General features: G+C 39.5%; 1 protein-coding gene across 2 annotated transcripts in view; it reads left to right on the top strand.

Annotated features, from left to right (window-relative positions):
- ypel1 (yippee-like 1) overlaps positions 1-20810 on the top strand; it is a 45335-nt gene that overhangs the window by 15503 nt on the left and 9022 nt on the right. The window lies entirely within an intron of this gene.

The raw sequence follows: 20810 nt of genomic DNA, 5'->3' as shown, positions 1-20810 counted from the left end.
CTGCACTTTGTCAATTATACGGCTTAGTTTTGTGGTTTGGTCGAGTTGAGCCGTGTCATGCCATGCAGTGGAAATGCAGTGTTATTGTTCTATTAGCGACCAAGCTATCTACCTTGCTAACTGGCGGTTACCTTGACAGTTGTGACTGGCATTAGCACATTTCCGAATGTCTTGCAGTTCGCTCACCAGCTGCAGTACAGTAGTGTGCAAATTACAGTATCTGACATCTCCTACTTCATTTGCAAGGATCACAAGTGCAGCAATGTTAGTGTGAAGTGTTGTTTTAGCTCTGGTTTGGTCTCCACCAACTCTTGACAATGATATCTGGATCTTTAGTTGCTAAATGCTCCATATGTTTACCAGCTAGTCACTAACTTTGTGTGTTTGCTTTTTGGCGCTGGGTGGTTAGTGTACACTATGGTTATTGGCACTTGTTTGTTCGAAAACAGTTACAGTAAATGTGCTGTATTACCTGAAAAACAGAGGCTAAAAAGCAGAGCTGCAAAGTGGTCTTTCTGTGTGTTTGTTTTGAGTGGTGACTCCTTTTCTCCTGTTAAAGCAGCTTCAAAATTAGTGGTACTCATTTAGGAGCAGGCTGAGAAACATAAGCGCACTTTGCTCTCCAGTTTGTCAGGTTACTACAAAGTTCAGCTGTTGCATTAAAAGTTTTATGGCAATTTTATCCAGTTTTTCATTATTCAAATCAAACGCTGATAAATCTCCAGACTCGTCTGGATATTGCCTATCTCGGTCTCATTAATCATCTTTTGCACGACATTATGAGTCATGATGATAAAAATTTGACGGCGTCCTTGTAATATTTTGGAAATGAATAAATCTCCGCTCGGCTAAACTGTGAATTCTTGGCAGTGATTGAGTGTTGTCCTCTGGTATTAGTTGTGGCAAATGTCTCTTTGGATTTGACAGCAATATAATTTTATTTGATGCTCACCTGCCTTATTGCATCTTCGAAGCTCGTGTACCTGTCTGCTCTTGCATCTGTATTTTATTTCTACTGATAAATTCTCAGAGGCTTCGATGACAGCCGCTGCTGGTGTTATTACTGAAGTCGGTTTCTGCGGTCAGTCTTTTAAAGCATGACTGTCTCGGCTATTTTTGTTTCTGTTGCTGTTTTTGAGTAAAATAAAAAAGAAAAAATTAAAGTGCTGCCGCTGAGTCTCACTTAGACCTCAGAGGTTTACTTTCAAAATATGAGATAAAAAGTCAAGACAATCAGGCTTCAGATTTGCCTCACTGCCCACGTTTCTTATGAACTCAAGGAAATGGACTGCATGGTCGTTGTTTTGTTTTTATTTGGTTGTGTTGTGTCCTCCCAGTCATAGGGATACTCAATACTGCTGGACACAGAGCTCGAAGGTGTCCTCAGGGCAACAACCAATGACTTATGTATTAATCTATGGGCTATTTTTTGATTAACTTATTTTTATAAGTCTGTTATTATCAGAAAATAAGCATAAGTGCTTATGGCAGGTTCTCAGTGCCCAAATTGCTTAATGTAAGATAAGATAAGAAGATAAGACCTTTATTTATCCTGAGGGAAACTGTAGTGTAGCGGCTGCAATACAAAGTAGGAAAAAGTGCAAATCCAAAATATATTAAATATATGCAATGCCAAAAAACAGGTCAGCAGTATGGATTATTAAAGCTGGGGTAGGCTGTTTAATTTTGGAGTCACTGGGCAAAAATCCCATAATAGACTTTGAGCATGCTGTATTTGAAGTGGACTGTGAGAGCAGTAGACTTCTGCACCTCCTTTTGGCTCTGCGTTCATGATTTAGGAAATTTAGCCCTAGACGGGAGACTTTGGCCAATCACAGGTCATTTCAGAGAGAGGGAGTTCCTATTGGCTGTTGTACAAATGTACATGTCAGTTGTCTCTGTCTCCTCTGTGGTCGTCTTGTCCGCGAGTCCATCAACATCTCCACGGCTTGTGCAACTGTAAACTTATTCCGTCGGCGTCGGCATTTTCGTGCCGTTTTCAAGCTGCTACATCTCTGTAAACAACATCATCTTCCGGTTTCCAGCGGATCTTCCTTTTGGTTTGTTTTTGGACACGGCAAGATGTGTAGCAGCGCTCCCTATCTTATAACATTCAAAACACGGATTGCCGGAATATCTTGTCAAAGGCAGGAAAGCATTCTGTCACAAGTAGCAGAAAATCTTGGCAAAAGCGTTTGGCTGGGATAGTGTTAATAGCGAAGAATCCTGCAGTGAGTTGCTATTCCAGCATTGGCAACAACAGCCTACACTGCAAAGCCAACCAAAAAAAGGAAGGCGGACTTATCAAAGCGAGTCTGACAATTAATAAAGTAAAATACGTGTCAATATTGGTGAAGTGTTGCGGAGATGGAGAGAAAAAGTTGCTAATAGTTCAGCTTATGGACCTTCAGTTTATGTAGCTAACATTAGCTCGAGCCTTGAATCGCGGTGTGTCCTCAGCCTCAGACTCAGCAGCCCCTGAGACGGTACCTCTGCCAGCGTCTGCAGCAACTGAACATCATTTAGTTTACAATGATATAAGATGGAAATAAACTGCATATTCACATACTGAAACTTTAAAATGTTTGGTATTTTATTTGGTAAATCATTTAATATGAGTAAAATTCTTGATTTTTTTTTTTTTTATCAATTGACGTAACATTTCAGTAATAGATGTTGTAGAAGGTTTTTTACACAGAGGTGGTAAATTTTTGGCTTTAAGAAACTGTAAAAAGAGTGAAACATTTTAAACAATGGAGTTCTTGCTCCTCTGGTTTCTCAGAAATAAGACATGTCGGTTGTTTAATGCAGTGTTTCTGTCAGACTGTTGTCAGAGAATCTCATCTCTGTGAGACTGTGACCTGAAGTGAATCCAAATGACATTTTTATTATAAGTGTCAGAAAGTGTCTGGCTGTGCTGGTTTGAATTTTAAATGAGTTCTTCTCAAAGTAATATTCAGTGGTAAATGCCTTAAAGATGCACCAGAAAAGATTTTCAGTATTGCTGGGAACAAATCTTGACATTGAGCTCTGAGTTAAAAGGTCTTTTGGAACATAATGCTCTGTGGCCTATCATACAGGAAGTCTCAAGTGCAAAATGATTGTGTGTAGACTTGTTTCAGCCTTTAAGTGCATTTTCGCCTACTTGTTTTTACACAGATTTTACATTTGCGGATAGATTTTGTGGAAAAGTTGGCATATCAAAAAAGAGGTGATGCTATAAAAGTTGATGGAAACTGTACTGAGACCTTAACGTCACAGTACTTCATCTTCTCTTTCTTCTGCTGCAGACAAAACATTTACATCTTGCTGCCACTCATAATTATAAGCCTTTACTCCATCAGAAAGCCCCGGACATGATAAAAGTGGATGTCGGGGGTGTGCTGCTGCTGGATTAGCTGTGAAACCCTGTCAGGAGCTCTTGAATATCTTCACACAGTCAGTTGATGGAGATGAGCATTAATTCTCTTTTAATGTTGCACATATATCAGAAATTGGCTTAAAAATGTAAAGGAAACATAAGATATGATATCACTGAGTTTAAAGGTCTTTTTGATCCAGTTAAGACTTACCACCAAGATCAGATGATTTGAATTGAGTTTCTGGAGTTTCTGGTGGCTTACGGTGCTTTCACACCTGCCCTGTTTGGTTTTGTTCTATCGCATCAACCTGCGTAGTTGTCCCTCCATTGTGACATTAGAAAGTGTCACATTTATCTTGCAAGTGTACTTTTCTTCAATGTTTGCTTTACTTCCTGGATTTTTCCCACATGGAAATTCTGACCAATCAAGAGCAGCTTTCTCACGCAAGGCATTTGACCTGGTCCACTTGTAAATGCTGCCGTGAGTACACGAACCAACTCTTGGCAATTATACAACTTTGTGACAAAATTAGTCCCTGATTCAGACCAAAGGAGACAACTCTAGGTCTGAGGGCACCATTAGTGGGTGGAGCCGGTGTCCCAAGTGCGGGGACAGTGTCCTTGCTGCAGCAGCTGTGCGGTGTCGTCTCCCTTCTCTCCCCCTTTCACACTTGAACTGTCCTATCTAATACAGGCAAAAAGCCAAAAAAATAATCGTATATATGGTATACATATGGCATTTTCTCCGCGCCAGTTAGCCAATCAGCCAATCAAAACACATTGAAAATGCAACAAATACAACATATAATACAAAAATCCACAATAAAACAACAACTATTCATTCGTTATCGTATAGCCCATGTGTCCCTCATACTGTGCAGCCATAAGCAGGACGTCAGTTCTCAATCTCCTCTTTGATATTTAAAAACATCCCTCTGACACTGGACACAAAATATGTAAGGGATCTTTTATCATCACACACTTGCCGTTGAGCTCTTATCAAAAGTCGACACCACCAGTTTGGTCCTTTAAAAACAAACAAACTAATTTTTAACTCCCAGTGGAATTCTCCCCATCATAAACTACTATTGATAGGTTTGTGCCCACCTACACATAAATCCTCCCACATCCTGTCCTCAATAATTATCAGTCCTAGCAGAGACAAAAACAAACACAGAAAAACTAATTTTACAGTCAGATCACACGGTAGGATGCTGACGATTCAGCCCATTTCCCCAAAGTGAAATTGTCCTGTCGGGTCTGGTCATTTATCCACCCACGGAGTGACGAATCTGAACCTGAGTGAAATACAAACAGGAATTACATTATCTGGTTTCTTTTGCTGTGAGGCATAACAGTATCAATTTGTTGCAGGGTTTCTGGGTATTGAAGTCCACATTGTCCAAACAGTTGCTGACATTTGGAGCCACAAACATGCACAGCTGCCACAGTGCTGCTTTTAATGCCGACTGTAAATCAACAGCTGGTGAGCTGTAAGTAAGCAAAGTTTATAAACTATCAGATGAACCGGAGTTGCAGCGACTGAAGCAATGACCTTTATGTGTTATAATAAGACAGTGACAGTGTGCTCCCCTTGTGTTGCACTCTCACTACGCTCTAAGCTGATTATTCAAATGGCAAAGATGATCAATCTATGCGCTCGCCATCTCCATGTCGAAATCCATTTGCCTCCTGCAGCTCAGAGATTTGGAAGCACGCAGCTTGTTAGTGCAAGCAGGAAGACAAGCTCGGTAAACAGCTCTACCACCAGACTGTGTTGTTCCTTTCAGCAGGATCAGAGGCCTCAAGATGGTAATTTTGGAGTTGTGAAGTCTGCACAACAAGGATTTCACAGGGTTTTAATTGTTAAAGGCCGTCGTTAATCACGCCGATGAGCCGCTGGCCAAAGAGAGGGACTATTCTCATTTATCTGCGCCTCACTTAACCTGTCCAGAGCTGTGTCAGATATGCGGATTAATTGTCTCACAGCAGAAACTGTGTGACAAGGCAGTGTGAGTTGTTTTATGATGAAACACAGGGAGGTTTTATTGGCCTGTACAGCAAGTTAAATTGTTGCTGCAGCAAATTTTAACTGGATGTGGAAAACAAAAATGAATAAGAGGTTAGAAACCAAGCGTCATACAAATATCCTTGAGTTCAAACACAAGAATAATGCAGAGGAAATATGCAAGATACAAGAAAGAAGATACAAATTTAAAGCCTTGAACTGCCAGACAACTGTTTTTCTCCTGTCTGATTCACATCCTCTTGTTTGCAATCAGGAAGTTCATGGGTTTTGAGAGGCGACATAAAAGAAGGAAGAAAACACCAGTAATGATAATAATGAAACTGAATATATGTGACAGAGTTCATACAGAGAATGTGGCTCAAAGTGTTTTGCAGAAAGGAGAATTGGTAACCTAAAGAGCATGCTCACAGCAAAACGAAGACCAGTGTGAAACTCTGTGTAAATTAAAAGTTGAAAAAAAGAGTTGTTTTCAATTTATCGGATTTATAAGAAGAAGAAAGAAGAAAATTGTTGAGGAAAAGTAACAAAAAAATATGCGGAAATAGAATATATACATAGAAATAAAATGCATTTTTTAAATACAGCACTGATGTGATAAAGCCAAAGATTATTGTCTTGATTCATTATTTGTTTATAAAATGTCAGAAAATACTGGAAAATGCACGTTACAGCTTCTTAAAACAAGTATTTTCTGACCAGCGGTTTTCTATCATGTGAAGTCCTGGTAAAGTAAAATCAGAGATTTCTTTCTGAACACATTACACATGTTCACCATTTCTGTGTCCAGGACTTTTTTGGGCCGGCCCGACATCATGGCTCGATGATCTACCACAAATTACACATTTAAGCAGCTCCCAAATACAAACAATAGAGTGTGCCAGGGCTGATGTCAAAACCCGGAAGTTTAGCATCGCGCTGGTTCCCGGAAGAGAAAGTGAATGTGATTTTTGCATTGCGTTTTGGATTATGTCAGAAAATAAGCTCTGTGGCTAACACAACTTTATGATACTTACAGGTTTTGTTCAGCGAGATAATCTTCACATATGAACACCTTTCATACCGCATTTGAAGCTTAAATGCGATCGCCAGAATTAAAAAGCTAACGTTAGGCTTCAACGGACTACATGACTACTCCACGGTCGCATGACTCTTGACGTCACCTCCACTAAGCTTTCAACTGATTTCAACCGCTTTATTTTAAAAACATTGTTTAATGGGGAAATCAGACTGTTTAAGCTAAATAAGAAGCTGTAATGGCGGAGTGCCAGCACTCTCGCCTGTTCAGGGGTGATGACGTTTAATGTCCCCGACAGGGTTTGTAGTATTGAGCATCTTGTTAGCAACCGCCTTTTTTACGACACGTAAAAGCTTCAAAATTCACAAGTAGGGTATTTACTGACGTGTTTTATGTCGTAGAACAAAACCTGAAACTCGCATAAGTTTTTGTTAACCACAGACCTTATTTGAGGCATTTTACCAAAATCCCATTCAAAAAACGTATTGACTTTTAGACGAGAGAACCAGAAGTGCTAAAAGCGCTAACGGAGTTCCGGGTTTACTGGCACACTCTATGTCCCCTGGGATCTATATATATGTAAATCATCAGGTGATTTCCTTCTTTTAGTAAAATCCTAAATGATTGAGTTGTTGTTTTTTCCACCTGGACCTTTATGCTCTGCCATTTCTCCTCTAATCATCACACTGTAACTTGTGACAGGCTGTTATGATTCCACAACTATCACACATTCACATATACCGAGTTACGTAGGTGTACATTACGGTTATGACAAAATCACTTGATGACACCGACTCCTGTGTGCGCATGGCGAGAGAGGAGAGGGAGATACGCTGTGCTGCTGCCAGAGGAGCCGCTGAATGAGTTCCCTCTGAGCAGCACGTCACTAAAAGAGTCTGAGAAGTCCGGGGCTGTTCATAAAACATTCAGGACGCCACAGTTTATTCCACACTGCTGAAGCTGCTCCTCTTTTTGGAACCACCGTGGGGTCAGTAATAATTTTGCTTTCAGCCATGTTTGTTGTTGCCGTAGGTAACAGTATGACGTCAACATGTCAACAAGTCAAAATATCACGGTATGATTATTTTCATATGATACTAAAAATTATGCCGGTATTATCGTGAACAAGATGATATGGCACACCCCTAGTGTTTATTGTTTAGAAATGCTCATTACCTCTTAGCTAATGTTAGAACTCAGTTTAGCAGCAATCCAAGGAAAAAATTTGACAATGATCACACAAGTTTTTGTGATTATATCAATATCATAATGTGGGATGGTGTTCTCTCACTGACAGAAGGGAAAGACACTTCCTGCTTTTTGTTTATAAGATATTGCTAGGCAAGTTACCCTTCTCAAATCCATCTCTCATCACACACACTCACAGGAATTTTTTGTCCCTCGAAACTCTTCAGATCAGTTCTGAGCTCTGTAAATTAGCTTTTAGTTTTTTCACACCAAATAAATGGAGTTACAAGAGGTATCGAAATCAGACAAGTACAAATCCTTGGATCATTTTAAGTGGATGTTAGATGATGTGGTTTTTATGCAGTGTTCCTGCTTTATTGTTATTTATTTATTGTTTTTATTTTCTACATTTTACTGATTTTATTGCTGTTGCTGTTATATATTCTTCATTCGTGGCAGATTTGTTTATTTATTTGTTTTTTTATGTTAAATCTTTTGTCATTTGATAGTCTTTATCGCTGTTTATCATTCTTGACAAATGTTGCTGCCAGTTATTTATTTTTATGGATATTTTTCATCATTTTATTGCAGTTGTTATCATATATTATGTATCCGTCTAGCCTGTATGAATATAAATTCAGGGCACTAATGTGAAAGAGTTTAATGCTCAGTCGATTTTCCTTGAATAAACAATGCTTGATGATGAATTTATTTATCAATGGCTGCTAGTTTATTGAAGCTACAACATACTTTTAGTACCAGTCTTCATAGAAACACACTATTAAACGTCTGAATGACTGAACAGTGAATTGTTGGGCTGTATCACTGCAGGTTAGCACGTGTTTGAAGTTCAACACTTTCTTGTGGTTCCATGTGGCGTGGAATGAATAGAGGAGCATGTAGTGGAGATGAATAGAGGGAAATGCTTTTACAGATTATTGGCTGCGATGCAGCGCAGTGATACGCCTGTGCCAAAACACCAACTACAGGTCAGCTGTCAAAAGTGTCTGCTTGTACATGAGGTTTTTCTGGATGGTTTCAGAGTCAGCTGGGGGCTCAATGCTGGGGAATGATTGCTGTAGTGATGACCTGTGGTCTTAGATGCTTCAGATAACTGGTTCAAGGGCAGAAAAATATGTGTAACAAAGTCAAATGTATATTTGTAATATTAAATATATATAATATAAAGGGGTGTCTACCGCCTTATCTTTCTCCTTTTACCGTTGTACACTATGGGAGAGGTTAGCGTCATTGCTCTCGTAGTAATTTCTGTGTTTTACGTGTCACCTAATTTGTGTAGGGGCTCGATTTTATGTGGTCGTAATTGATGGAAGATTTTGTTTTTACCTCTTGCCGTCAGGTATTTTTTCTGTGTTTTATTGTACTGAATTGAATGTAACATGGCCGCCCTTTTGCTGCTGCACTCCATGGGAGAGGGGCTCGAGTTCATATGGTCGTAACTGACAGAGGATTTTGTTTTTACCTCTTGCTGTCAGGAATTAACGGAGATGGAAGAAGCTGTAAGTTTGGGGCCATTCAACTGTTGTTCAGTTTACCCAAATAAGTCCAAAACCCAGCTTTTCTTCCCCACTTTATTTTCTTTTGTAATTATTCTTCAGCTGCACATTTGTCTTCCTCAGTGTGACTTATTATGAGCTCTGACTGTTGCTTTCTAAGTGACAGATAATAAGATCAGAGCGAGATATTTATGATGTGAGGCGTCGGTGCTTCTGAGGTCACTGTGGGAGAGGCTGAAGATGTTTAAAGGGTGTTTGTGTTTGTTTCTGTCAGTGTCACGCCACATTTTCCTTCTGACACTGGAGCAGGAATGCTGGAGAACCAGTAGCACCAGTGAGCTTTATGCACTGGGAAATGCACTTAAATTAGATTTATAGCTGCACAGAAGTTGCATCTAAGGGAGTTCCCCACAGTTTTGACATTGTCAGCTGCATTAGAAGCTAATTTGTGGTTTCTATTTATATAAGTTTAAACTCCTCTTGTGTTGTGGTTCACTTTTAAGACACTGCTATTTAAATATTTTCTTTGTCCTCTGCTGTATGTCTAGACACTAAAACTTCAGTATGATTTAAAGCCATACTTTCCAACATATGGTCATGTTTATTAGCATGAAGCTAAGCTTGGGTTGTTACAGTTAGGGAGAGGTGGAGGATGTGATATTTGCATTCAGACAACACTAAGATGTCAGTCAATAGTTCAGCAATCTCCATAATCCTGTTAGAAGATAATTAACTTTAAAGTAGTTTTAAAAACCCAACATGAGCACCTCCTTTGCTACAACCTTTTACGTCAGATAAACTCTTGCAACATGTGATTGGGTTAAAAGTAATGTTGTAATCACTTGGTGTTTGTCTTTAAGAGTTGTTCAGACTGCCAACGTAAGGAGAAAAAAAAAGAAATATATAAACCTTCAGGAGGAGGGTGTTATATCACACACCAAAGGCCATGTGTTTGATGAGGAAACAGTTGCATCATCTAGCCACTAAACTGATCATGAGATGCATCATCAAGACGTGTCAGGGGACAAACTTCTCCATGCTGTGCTAGCAGTGTAGCATCCAAATCCAGCCTTCACTGTGCTCCGCTATTATGTAACTCCACAGCCAGTCTGTAAACCGCTGCTGTAGTGAAACCATCTCTGCATGTTTGTACCTCAGATTTCCCTGTTTGTAATCTGCTTTGTTGGCAAATGTCTCACCTCAGTGCAATGTTGGCTTTCCGGCTTGTGTCTCATTATGCTTTGGCTGTGCAGACTTTTGCAGAAAGCTCGAGTCCACCAGACAAACAAACTAGGAGAATTTGTTTCTCAGATATTTTAAAGGAACAGGTACTGCACAGGTTTGGAAATATGCTCTTAAAGCTATGTAGTTAGTTGGACATGTTAATTAAACCCACTTGTGCAGCATGAGGTCACTGCTAAGGACAAACTTTTCCCTGAAATCGTTGGATTGTAAGCAAGAAGATTGGTAATTACATTAAATGCAAACCCTATCTGTATGCTTGGGTTACAGTTTCTCAGCAGTCCATTCACCAGAGGAAAATGTTGGCATTGTACGTTCCTGCAAGCCATGATATTATTACATTTGCACATTTCATACATGTCATATCAGCGTTTCTAAAGTGACAGTATAAGCTGACTTTGCCATCAGGAAGTGGAGTGCACGTGTGTCTCCTGGGCAAGATGCCTGCCAAGCAGCAGACCACTGTTCAGGACCAACAAACAAAAAAAACAATCATGCGAGCCATTGCTGTGTTTCCAACTGCTTTTTAGCCACCAAACATGGGTGTTTTTTTTTAGCGGCCTGTTGCTGTGTTTCCAGCAGGGGCAGTGGCACAGAAAGCAGGTGTCTTTTCAGAGACATTGCCACCTTTCCAGCAGGGATCGTGTCCCCAAAGCTGGGTATTTTAAGCCAAAACATGATCTTTTTCTAACCATAACCAAGTGGTTTTTATGCCTAAACATAACCTCACATTAACCACAGCATTGTTGAAATGTAAAGTTTAAACATCAGTGGTTTCCAAACTTTTTGTGTCCAAGGCACACCAAAGGGCAAGTTGAAATCTCAAGGCACATCTGTATTTATATCTGTGCACAATAGCTTCTATTTGACATCACTCTTATCACGACATAAGACAATAAGACCGTTTTTTTTTTTCCCATTTCTTTCGGTGGAAGGTCATCTTTGCTGGTGTTTGGTGTCATTTCCTCCGTACAATAAAGCGATCCATTGTACGTCTCACAGCTCTCTCCTTTAAAATGCTATTATCCCTCACCCTGGCTGTCAATCAGGGCTTTGGATGTGTCACACATTTATATTTTCCACACGCAAACAGCGACATAATATTTTTTAGGTAGAGTTTGCGCACAACATACTGATACAGTCAATTAAAAATTCATTCAAAACATTTTGTGTAGGTCCAGTTGAATATTGCAATAATAATGTGTGGTTGGCATCACAGCACACCATTTGAGAAACACTGCACTACATGATAATGTACAAGTGTTACGTATCTGCAGTTTTATAATATATATATATATAATGCTAACTTTTTTTTTTTTTTTTTTTTTTTTTTGGTGACTGGGTTGGTCTCAGTAATGTTAGCCTATGGGCAAAAGTGGATAAAAATCTGTCTTTATTCATATTAATTGTGTATTCTTAAGAAAAGTCTTGCCAGAAATACCAATTCAAATGAGTTGCAATGAAGTTACTGTCAAAACTTTCTACGTTATATTACATTAAATTACATAAAATCAAAAGCGGGAACAAGAACTAGAGCTGAAGTGATTAGCAAGTTAATTAATTTGTTGATGGACAGAAAATTATTTTGTGTGTTTTGTATAGACCAAATATTAACGGATTTAATTGAGGAATTAATCATTAGATTCACTGATAATAAAAATAACCGGTCAGTGACATAAAACCTGCTCACCATTAAAAACTCAAAGACCACTGCAGTGAAGTGTCGACTAGGTTGTGTTTCCTCGTTCATTGGGCCAATGCCATTCGGTGACTCTTGACAAATGACCTAATTAGTCGAAACAATCCACTTAAATAATAAGTGGATTTAATTAAGGGATCTTCCTTGGACAGTCTGTCTTCTCTGCCGGAGGTTTCACAGGGTAAACATGTTGCTTTGATGCTGGTGTAGTTGACAAAGTTAAATCGACAAATATTACTCAGTACTTTGAGATAGTACTTTTTAAACCTCTTAAAGAACAGGTAAATGACATCATCTCTGTGTACACTTTATATTGTTTTAATGCAACTACACATTAACTGCTCAGTTGAAGTTCCCAATGTGAAAATACATAGAAACATATAACTCTAACGACACTAAAGATGATACAGGAAGCAATGAGGAAATCCAAATAAAGTCAGTACAGGTTAGAAGCAGTAAAAATGAAATGAATTATATCCAGACACCAGGCAAACCTGTTTTGCAGTGCAGAACCTTTAAATACACACTGTAAGCAAACTCCATTTACAACATAAAGCTTATGTGAGAGTCCACATTCAAACCCACAGGACAAATCAGTATTATTTCAATTTTAAATATGTTGCGATATAGTATTGTGATAAAATATATTCCTTTTTTTTTTTTCCAAGGGAAACTTGGTCAACATCTGTTTCATCAAGTTTTCAGTCTGTTCTTCTCACTTCAGTCATTTTTTGGCAGCAGCAAAATGTATCTAGTGGACTGAAAAAGCAATTTATTATATTATTCTAGTAGACTACCTTAAGTTTAATTTGTATTTGTAAAAGAAATAATACTATGTCAGCCCTGTGATAGTCTGGCGACCTGTCCAGGGTTTAACACAACTCTCGCCCAATGTCAGCTGGGGTAGGCTCCAGCCCCCCGCTGCTATTATTCATGTGTTTAAAGTTTAATCTGACGTAAAATGTATAATAGTGGAACACAATCAACTGCATTCAACGTCAATTTGATCAGGACTTCTCGTCACTATTGATATTTTTTTGGATTATTCAAGTAAATCTTCAGTCTTAAGAATGTCAAAAATAGCAAAACAAGCTCCCATGAATTAATATGACATCTTCAAAATTAAGGTTTTCTTCGAGCGACAGTACAGAACACAGAGATACTAAATTAATTATAATATAAAATAGAGAAAAGCAGCAAATACTTACATTTAAAGGCACACTATTCAGGATTTTCCTTTTTCCTTGTGTAGACTCATACAAAAGTAATCTCTGTCATCACTAATGACCCCTGTAGGAGTGTGGTGGTGTATTCATCTGCAGAGACTCTGCCCTTTGTCCGTATTTTCTTATTTTCATCATTTAGCAGTGTTTTGGACATACTTAGGCACAGTGCTCAGGTTAGATCGGGTCTTTGTAGGAAGGTAGCAACCAGGAAGCTACAAAAATGGCGGACACAGTGCAAATATAAGCAAATATAGCGAGGAGAAACACTGAGTGGACAAAGCTGGGGTTAGCGTTCACTTTCATTGGTGATAAACAGTAACTGTTCCTGCGTACTGTACCCTCAAGAAGCTGTAACTAAAGAATAAAATTGTTAATACAGTCTCTGTTTGAGCAATTGTTTGAGCTAATTTTAAACATATTTTCCACATCAAAATATAGATTAATATCTGAAAATTGTTCTAATTAATATCTTGATATTGATTTTGAGCACACTGCCCACAGATCTATTAATAAGGTCTCTATTCTCTGCCACGCCACGTTAGCATTTGTGTGTTCAGTCGTCCAAGGCAGCATCACCAGTCCTCAGCATCAACCCTTCTAAGCCGATTATGTTACTTAGGAGAAGATGACACCGTAGTCTGGTGTTTTCCACTACACGCTGCCAAGGGCCACGCGCCCTGTCCGTGTTCGATTTTCATCTCATGTGAAATTTGCAAAGTGAAGCTCCAGCTCAACGTTTATTATTAACTTCTTTTTTTTTTACTCGGCTCAGAGTAAGAAAAAGAAGAAACGAGTTACTGAGCCGTGCAACAAAGGGAGGTGTTGGAGGAGCTCTGCAGGTTCTGGCAGATTTCTCCCCACAGTTGCAGTTTGAGTGCTGGAAATCTCCTGAGCCAGGTATAAAAAACTGTTTCCCCTCCACGAGCTTATGTGCCGAGTCTTCGAGGCATGCCAGCCGGCGAGCAAAGATGCAGATGGAGCAGCCCGAAAGAGAGGATTAACCTGAGCATACGGGCCAGAAGGAAGTATGACAGGCACAGTGTCCCTCCACCCTCATCCCCTCCTGCCCTCAACCACTTCACTAAATATGGGAAGCTCCTGACTACTAGTTTACTGATGGAGATCTAACTGGGTAAAGTTTTGTTTTTGCATTAAAACTCCCTGAAAAACATTCAATTAATAATAGATGTTATTGAAGCTGCTGCAATGTTGGATTAACCTGACCATTAGTTCCCTTATTAATCAATTAGCTGTTAGGTCTATAAAATGTCAAATGTTTTTATTCATCGAACTAACAGTTAAAAGCACAAAGTTTCCATTTATACTGACATAAAACAGAAAATATCAGCAAATGCTCACACTAGAGATGCTGAAACAACCAACTGTTTTGGCATTTTTGCATGAAAAATAACCAGTAATTAATCATAATTTACCGTTGAACGACAATTAACTCATCCTTCCAGCCGCACACAACCTTGACCTCGTCTTAATCCGGCTACATTCACACTGCAGCTAAAAAGTCTTGATGTTCTGTTCTTTTTCCCTATTTATAATCAGCAAAAAGCAGCATAAAACGAAAAAACGAGGGCACATTTGCAACGTTTATAGTAATGATAACAGTGGCGGATTTACCACTCAAAATTCATGGGAATTTTTGCAACAATGGGTCCTTAATTTCATGCTTAAATAAACAAAATCAGGCTTCATGTATCTAGCCAAAAAATATAAATGTACAGAATTTTTTCCAGCTGAAATGAGCAGATGTTATCAGCTGTAGCTACCTGGCGTTGCATCTCCAGTTTAAAATTGAGAATCCTATAAGAGAGAAAAGGGTTTGAAGAAAAGGATGAACTGGTTGTCTCAGGTAAAGAGTTGCTAACGAGTGTAAAGTTCCCCAATCCAAATAAAGAACAGGACAGAGCTGCTAATGGCATCTCTGCTCCCACACAGTGAATGTTCCAGCTCTGGGATTTTTGAATACTGTAGATAGCACATATTATCAGGGTTCCCACAGCTCAGGGGCGTTAATTTAGGCAGTGCAGGCAGTGAGGTTGTACTGGGGCCCGTGGGGTAGAGGGGCCAATAAAGACAGTGGGCCCTCCAACAGTGCGTTCGTTGGAGAATGGGCCCTTATGAGTGATTACCACCTTCATAATAATAGCATGCACCAGGGCCCATCGTAACTTCCTTACGCCACTGCTACAGCTCAAGGCATGGTAGATTTAAGACTTAACAAGACTTTTTAACGCTACTTGGAATTAAATCAAGACCGATTTTACAAAATCCAAAATTTAAAATAAAGGAACCAACATTAATTATTGAGGATTAGGGAAAGTTTTGCGCAAATGTTTATTGTAACATAAAATATAGCTTTTTGTCTTGTGGCGGAGACGTGAGTGGAGCAAAACTGAGGAAACACTTGGCGTTTGTTGATGGTTTTTTTTATTTCTCACTCTGCATGTGGGACTCCACTGCCTTGATTCCCATCCTGCTGAGTCTGAAAATCTTTTTATACCCCGAGCCTTATGAGCATTGCCTTGTACTGGTTTCAGCCATGTTGCGAAATCTTGGTTGAATTGCCGATTTTTGTTGGATTCACACTTCCCCATGTCTTCCAGGGCCCAGTGATAGCAAGCAGACGATTTATTCTCTGCTGAGAATCCCAGTTGGAAATTAAATATGAGTGTCTAGGTTCAGCTATCATGACCTGCATGACCTTAATGAAAGAGGCATTTGTTAAGTTGTTAAAAAAATAGATGTTACAATTACTTTGAGAATTTATGATGTAATGTCAAAGAAAAGACTCATAAAATCCCACTTCTTAGCATTGTTAAGACTTTTGAACAATATATTTAGGACATTTTAATGCTAATTAAGGCCTTATTCTTATATTAATGAATTCAGTGCCTTTTAAGACTTTTTAAGAATCCGTGTGAACCCTGATTATGCTCCTTAAGCCTTGGCAATAATACTAGATCTCTACTGTAAGCTAGTTAGCCTGGCATGCTAGCTTTAGAGCAGTCGAACCCACAGAAAATAATTGATTCCTTGAGTATCAGTCTTATTACAGCTCCACTCACACTGTCCCATTACAGTTCCTGATTGTACAATAACTAGTGAATGGTCAACTGGACGAGGCTCCGTTAGCATGAGGGCCATCACGTAAAACACCATCACCAGCTTGACTTCATTTCAGTCAACATCTTCTCCCAAAACATGCTGAAAACAAGAAGTGCAGCCACAATATCAGATCCAACATCTGTTGTCATTGTCATCCTGAGCACGCCGCATCTCTTCACCATCGCCGTCAGTTCATATTTTTATCAGATAATATGGGTTACATCCTACAGCAGATAGGAGCACCACCCTGAAATCAGATAGCAGTGTGAGCGGCACTTGGAGAGCAGAGGCCTGCAGTGTGAACGTGGTCCTGGAGCGGGACGATGCAGCCTGAATATTGAGGAGGAAGAGGAGGAGGAGGAGGCTGAGTGTTTTATTCAGCACCTTGGCTTCGTCCCACCCATCAGGCTGATGGAAGCCCCTCTAATGGATTGATCACACTTTTCTTTTCTCGCCATTAACAGACGCACTTCCTTTTGGGGTTTTTTCTCCTTCTTCTTCTTCCAGCTGGAAGTTTGCCAAGACTCTGATGGTTTACATGTGACTGACGTAACCGTGGCAGCCGATTTGTTACTGCCCCCTCACCACTCTCTCTTTTAATATCATAATTAAACCAAGCGTATTCAAGGTCAGCAAGGTTTTATTAAACTATATCGTAGCTACACTAGCAGAGGGCCTCCAGTTGGTCCATCACTTTAGTCCAGAGTGAAATGTCTCAGTAAGTAGCCGATATGGGGGATTGAAATGTGCTCAGGTTATTTCTGATCCAGACGTTCAGGAGGTTTTTACCATGAGCAGAATTATCAGTAAAGGTCTGCTTGTCTCGTGATTTAAACCATAAAAGCACCAAATAAAGAAGTTTCACGGTACAAATCAGTGTCTTTACGACACTATTTGGCGTGTAGGAGATGGCCTGCTAGCCTAGCACCTGCTAATCTTGGCTCTCCTCTTTTCTGTGCTAACTTAAAATCTAGATGTTCGGGTAGATTTACTAAGAGACAAATTATCTGCAGAGGTCTCTTCCTCTCCAAAACAAATGGAACCGGTGATTTAAACTGGTATAAATACTGAATAAAGCAGTGTCACATTAAAAAAATCTGTTTTTCTGACACTCGTAAGGGGACAGCTAACTACAGTGGCTGACAGGAAAACTCAAATGGGCCTATCTAGAGCCAGTATTTGGATTGTTTGCTTCATGCTACTGTAGAAATATGGTGTGCAACATGGCGGACTCCATGGACAATGAATCTGCTCCATAACGAAAACACAGTGATTCATATTTTCAGGAAATTATATACTAAAGGAAACACTTGTTTTATTCCATTTCTGCCGATATATCCCCCTAAATCCTACACAGTGGACCTTTAAATGTTCAAACTTATGCAGAACACAGTGTAGGATTGTAAATATCAGACATTTAATCCTTTAAAAGTCTCCCCTTAAATTGAATTTAAATATAGCTTTTTGGTTTTGGGCATTTAAGTTGGAGTTGAACCCTCACCTACCACAGGCGGGCATCTGTTGAGACAGATGGTAAAAGTTGACCTCAGCAGGTTTGTTAATAGCTAAGTTAATCTTTATTTCACAAGGGCCAAAATGCCTCCACCCGTCCTCTGCTTTTTTTTTGTGAAATTTGGTGAAATCAGATGCAGTTTGTCTGCGAGACAGTCACAGAACTCGCTGCTGAAGCATGTTTGCCTCTCGGGGTTGGATTTGTATTTTGTGTGTTTGGCTGAAGGAGCGGATTTCTCTGTGTGAGGTATTGTTCCCTTCAGTCCCGTGTGGTCAAGAGGATTCAGGGATTTTGAGATTTGCTTTGTAGAATTCATTTCTTGGGAACAAGCATTTTAAAACAAAAGCAATTGCAGCAGCTTAAGGAAAACGAGCTCAGTAACCACACTCCCCGTTTGCTCATGTTTTATTAAGCAGCAAAAGAAAGGGGAAAAAAACCTGTGGGAGTACTTCCAGCCTGCGTCTGACTCTCTCTGCTCTTACATTTTGGAAACAATCCTTGCAGGATCCTGTTGGGCCGTCTAATAGGATTGTTGGGAGTCTGGAGGGGGTTAGTGCAGCCCCCAAATGCTGTCTGGCTGCTGTCTGCATTCAAAAAACATGATCCTGTCTTTTTTTTACTGATCTTGAAGGATTTTGCTGTTAGATTCTTAACGGACTATGTGACAAGCATCCTCATGCCTCCTTATGTGTTTTTATAGCCCAGTGATCTACAGTACAGTGAAGCTTGCTGCAGCAGCTCGGGTAGGGAGACAAAAACGCTGCCAAAGTAAAAGTAGACTGTGGGAAACAGATAAGGGCAGCGAGAGACGGAGCCGTCCCTTTTTGCCAGTGGTTAAGTTGATGGCTGAGCCACAGTGAAGCTCAGATATGACACCCAGCACTTGTCACATGGAGTAACCCCCTCCTTCCCCTCCCTGGACTATAAACACTGTGGAGAGGACTTGTTGTTGACTCCATGGGGACCGACCTAGTTCCCTCTCGCAGCTAAAGGTCACATGTCTTGTGGCTCTGGACTGTCCGTGTGTGCAGACTTCACTTCAAACACAGACAATGAGCTGGGAGGATGTAACAGTGAGACATCAACACCTACAGTGACCAGACCAGGGGAGCAGAGAAAATAATAATAATCCTCTTTTTTTTACTTGTTCTTGAATGAGTTCCAAGCCAAACCTATTATCTCGAATAAAACTTTTACAGTTTTGACAAATGCTTCCAACAAATCGTCCCCTGAGCCTCAGTGGTGGTAGGAGTGGTGGTGGCTGTGGTCAGCGGAGGGGAAGGAGGCAGCTGGTGCTCCTATTAGGCGGTATTAGCTCAGCGCCCTCAACCGCAGCCACAAACTTATCTGCCGCACTCATTTGCAATGGAAAAAGCAAAGCCGATTGGGGCCTGTCTGCCGGCCGAGGATGACGGGGCCGGAGGAGAGAAGCCTGGCAGGCTCTGTCGTCACCCACTGTGACGGCTTTACTGCTCTGTTTACATTAATATACAGTAACGTCATGTGTGGACTCAGCAGCAGGCGGGCAGCAGGATATTTATAGAGACAGATTTTATTTAACCTCCTGCATTCATCACGACAATGTGATTGATTTTGTGTTTTGTATCAACTTATAAATCTGTTATTTATAGTTTCACCTGTCTGATTGTACTTTAAATATAAGATAAAATATTTAAATGATAAATATCATGATAAATTGACCATTAATTCTTCAGGTTTCGACTAGCAAAGGTTGAGTCCATGATCTTTATTTTTTTACTAGAATGAAATGCGGTACTTTCATAGAGTGCTCCATTTTCATAGAAATCCAGGGATTTTCATAGTATTTCAACAAGTTGTTTTTAGAGACATTTTTTCAAGTCCAAACCGAGGAAATCTTTCAAACTTTTAAATGAGCCACACAGTCCTGTCTGTCTTTGTTAACAGCAGACTATTTACATTATGTTTTGTGTTGGCAGCTTACTGGGGACAGGGGAGAGGGGTGGTGGAGCGGTTACCTCTGCCAATTAATAATAATAATAATAATAATAATACATTTTATTTATAATGCCCTTTTCATCAAAAGATCTCAAAGTGCTACAAGTTAAAACTACAAGTTATGTCAGGTGTGGGCCTTCAGGGCTAGAGCCAGGTGTAACAGGCAGCACTGCATTTTCTTGACAAACAAATTCAATTAATAGTTTTCTTAATTTTGAATTACCTTGTTCTAAGGTTGGTTTGTCGCTTGAAGGGAGTTCAGGGTGTGATTTCACACATTCACCCTACCAGCATTCAGTGAAGAAGAATATCAGAGTCAGAGCCAATTAGAGGCAGACTAGGGCGGGTCTGGGAAGAAAACAATGCTACATACAGTGACAGACCTGCTAAGTCAGGTGCACTGTTGCAACCATTAAAAATATTTACTCATACATGACAGATTTTCGCTTGCACGTGCAACCAAAAATAGTTGCACTTGGCCCTGAGAGAAGACAATAAGCAAACAAGGATGTACACAAGTCAGGTTCATACATATATATATTTTTATTTTATATTTTTTATTTAAAAATAAATTAATACATTTTGATTTTTTTTATTTATTAAAAGATAAATAATCCATGATTTTTATTATTATTATAATTATTATTATGATTTTTTTTTGTTTTTATCTAACCATCAGCTCCCTTAGTGGGAACATTTTTCTTTTGTTTTTTCTTTCCTTTTCTTCTCATTATTAATACTAATTCTTTTCTTTTCTTTTTTTCACCTTTTTACATTTAGAGGTTGAGCTCAGTGTCTGCAGGTGGTGATTACATACAACACGACCAATACACACAATGCAGGAACAAACATTCAATTCGTACAATAGAAATTTCATTTTGGCATAACAATATTCCAAACTAGCTCAACCGCAACAAGTACAA

Source organism: Epinephelus lanceolatus, chromosome 9, assembly GCF_041903045.1.
Source record: "Epinephelus lanceolatus isolate andai-2023 chromosome 9, ASM4190304v1, whole genome shotgun sequence".
Taxonomy (NCBI): Eukaryota; Metazoa; Chordata; class Actinopteri; order Perciformes; family Serranidae; genus Epinephelus; species Epinephelus lanceolatus.
This window is presented reverse-complemented; position numbering and strand designations above follow the sequence as displayed.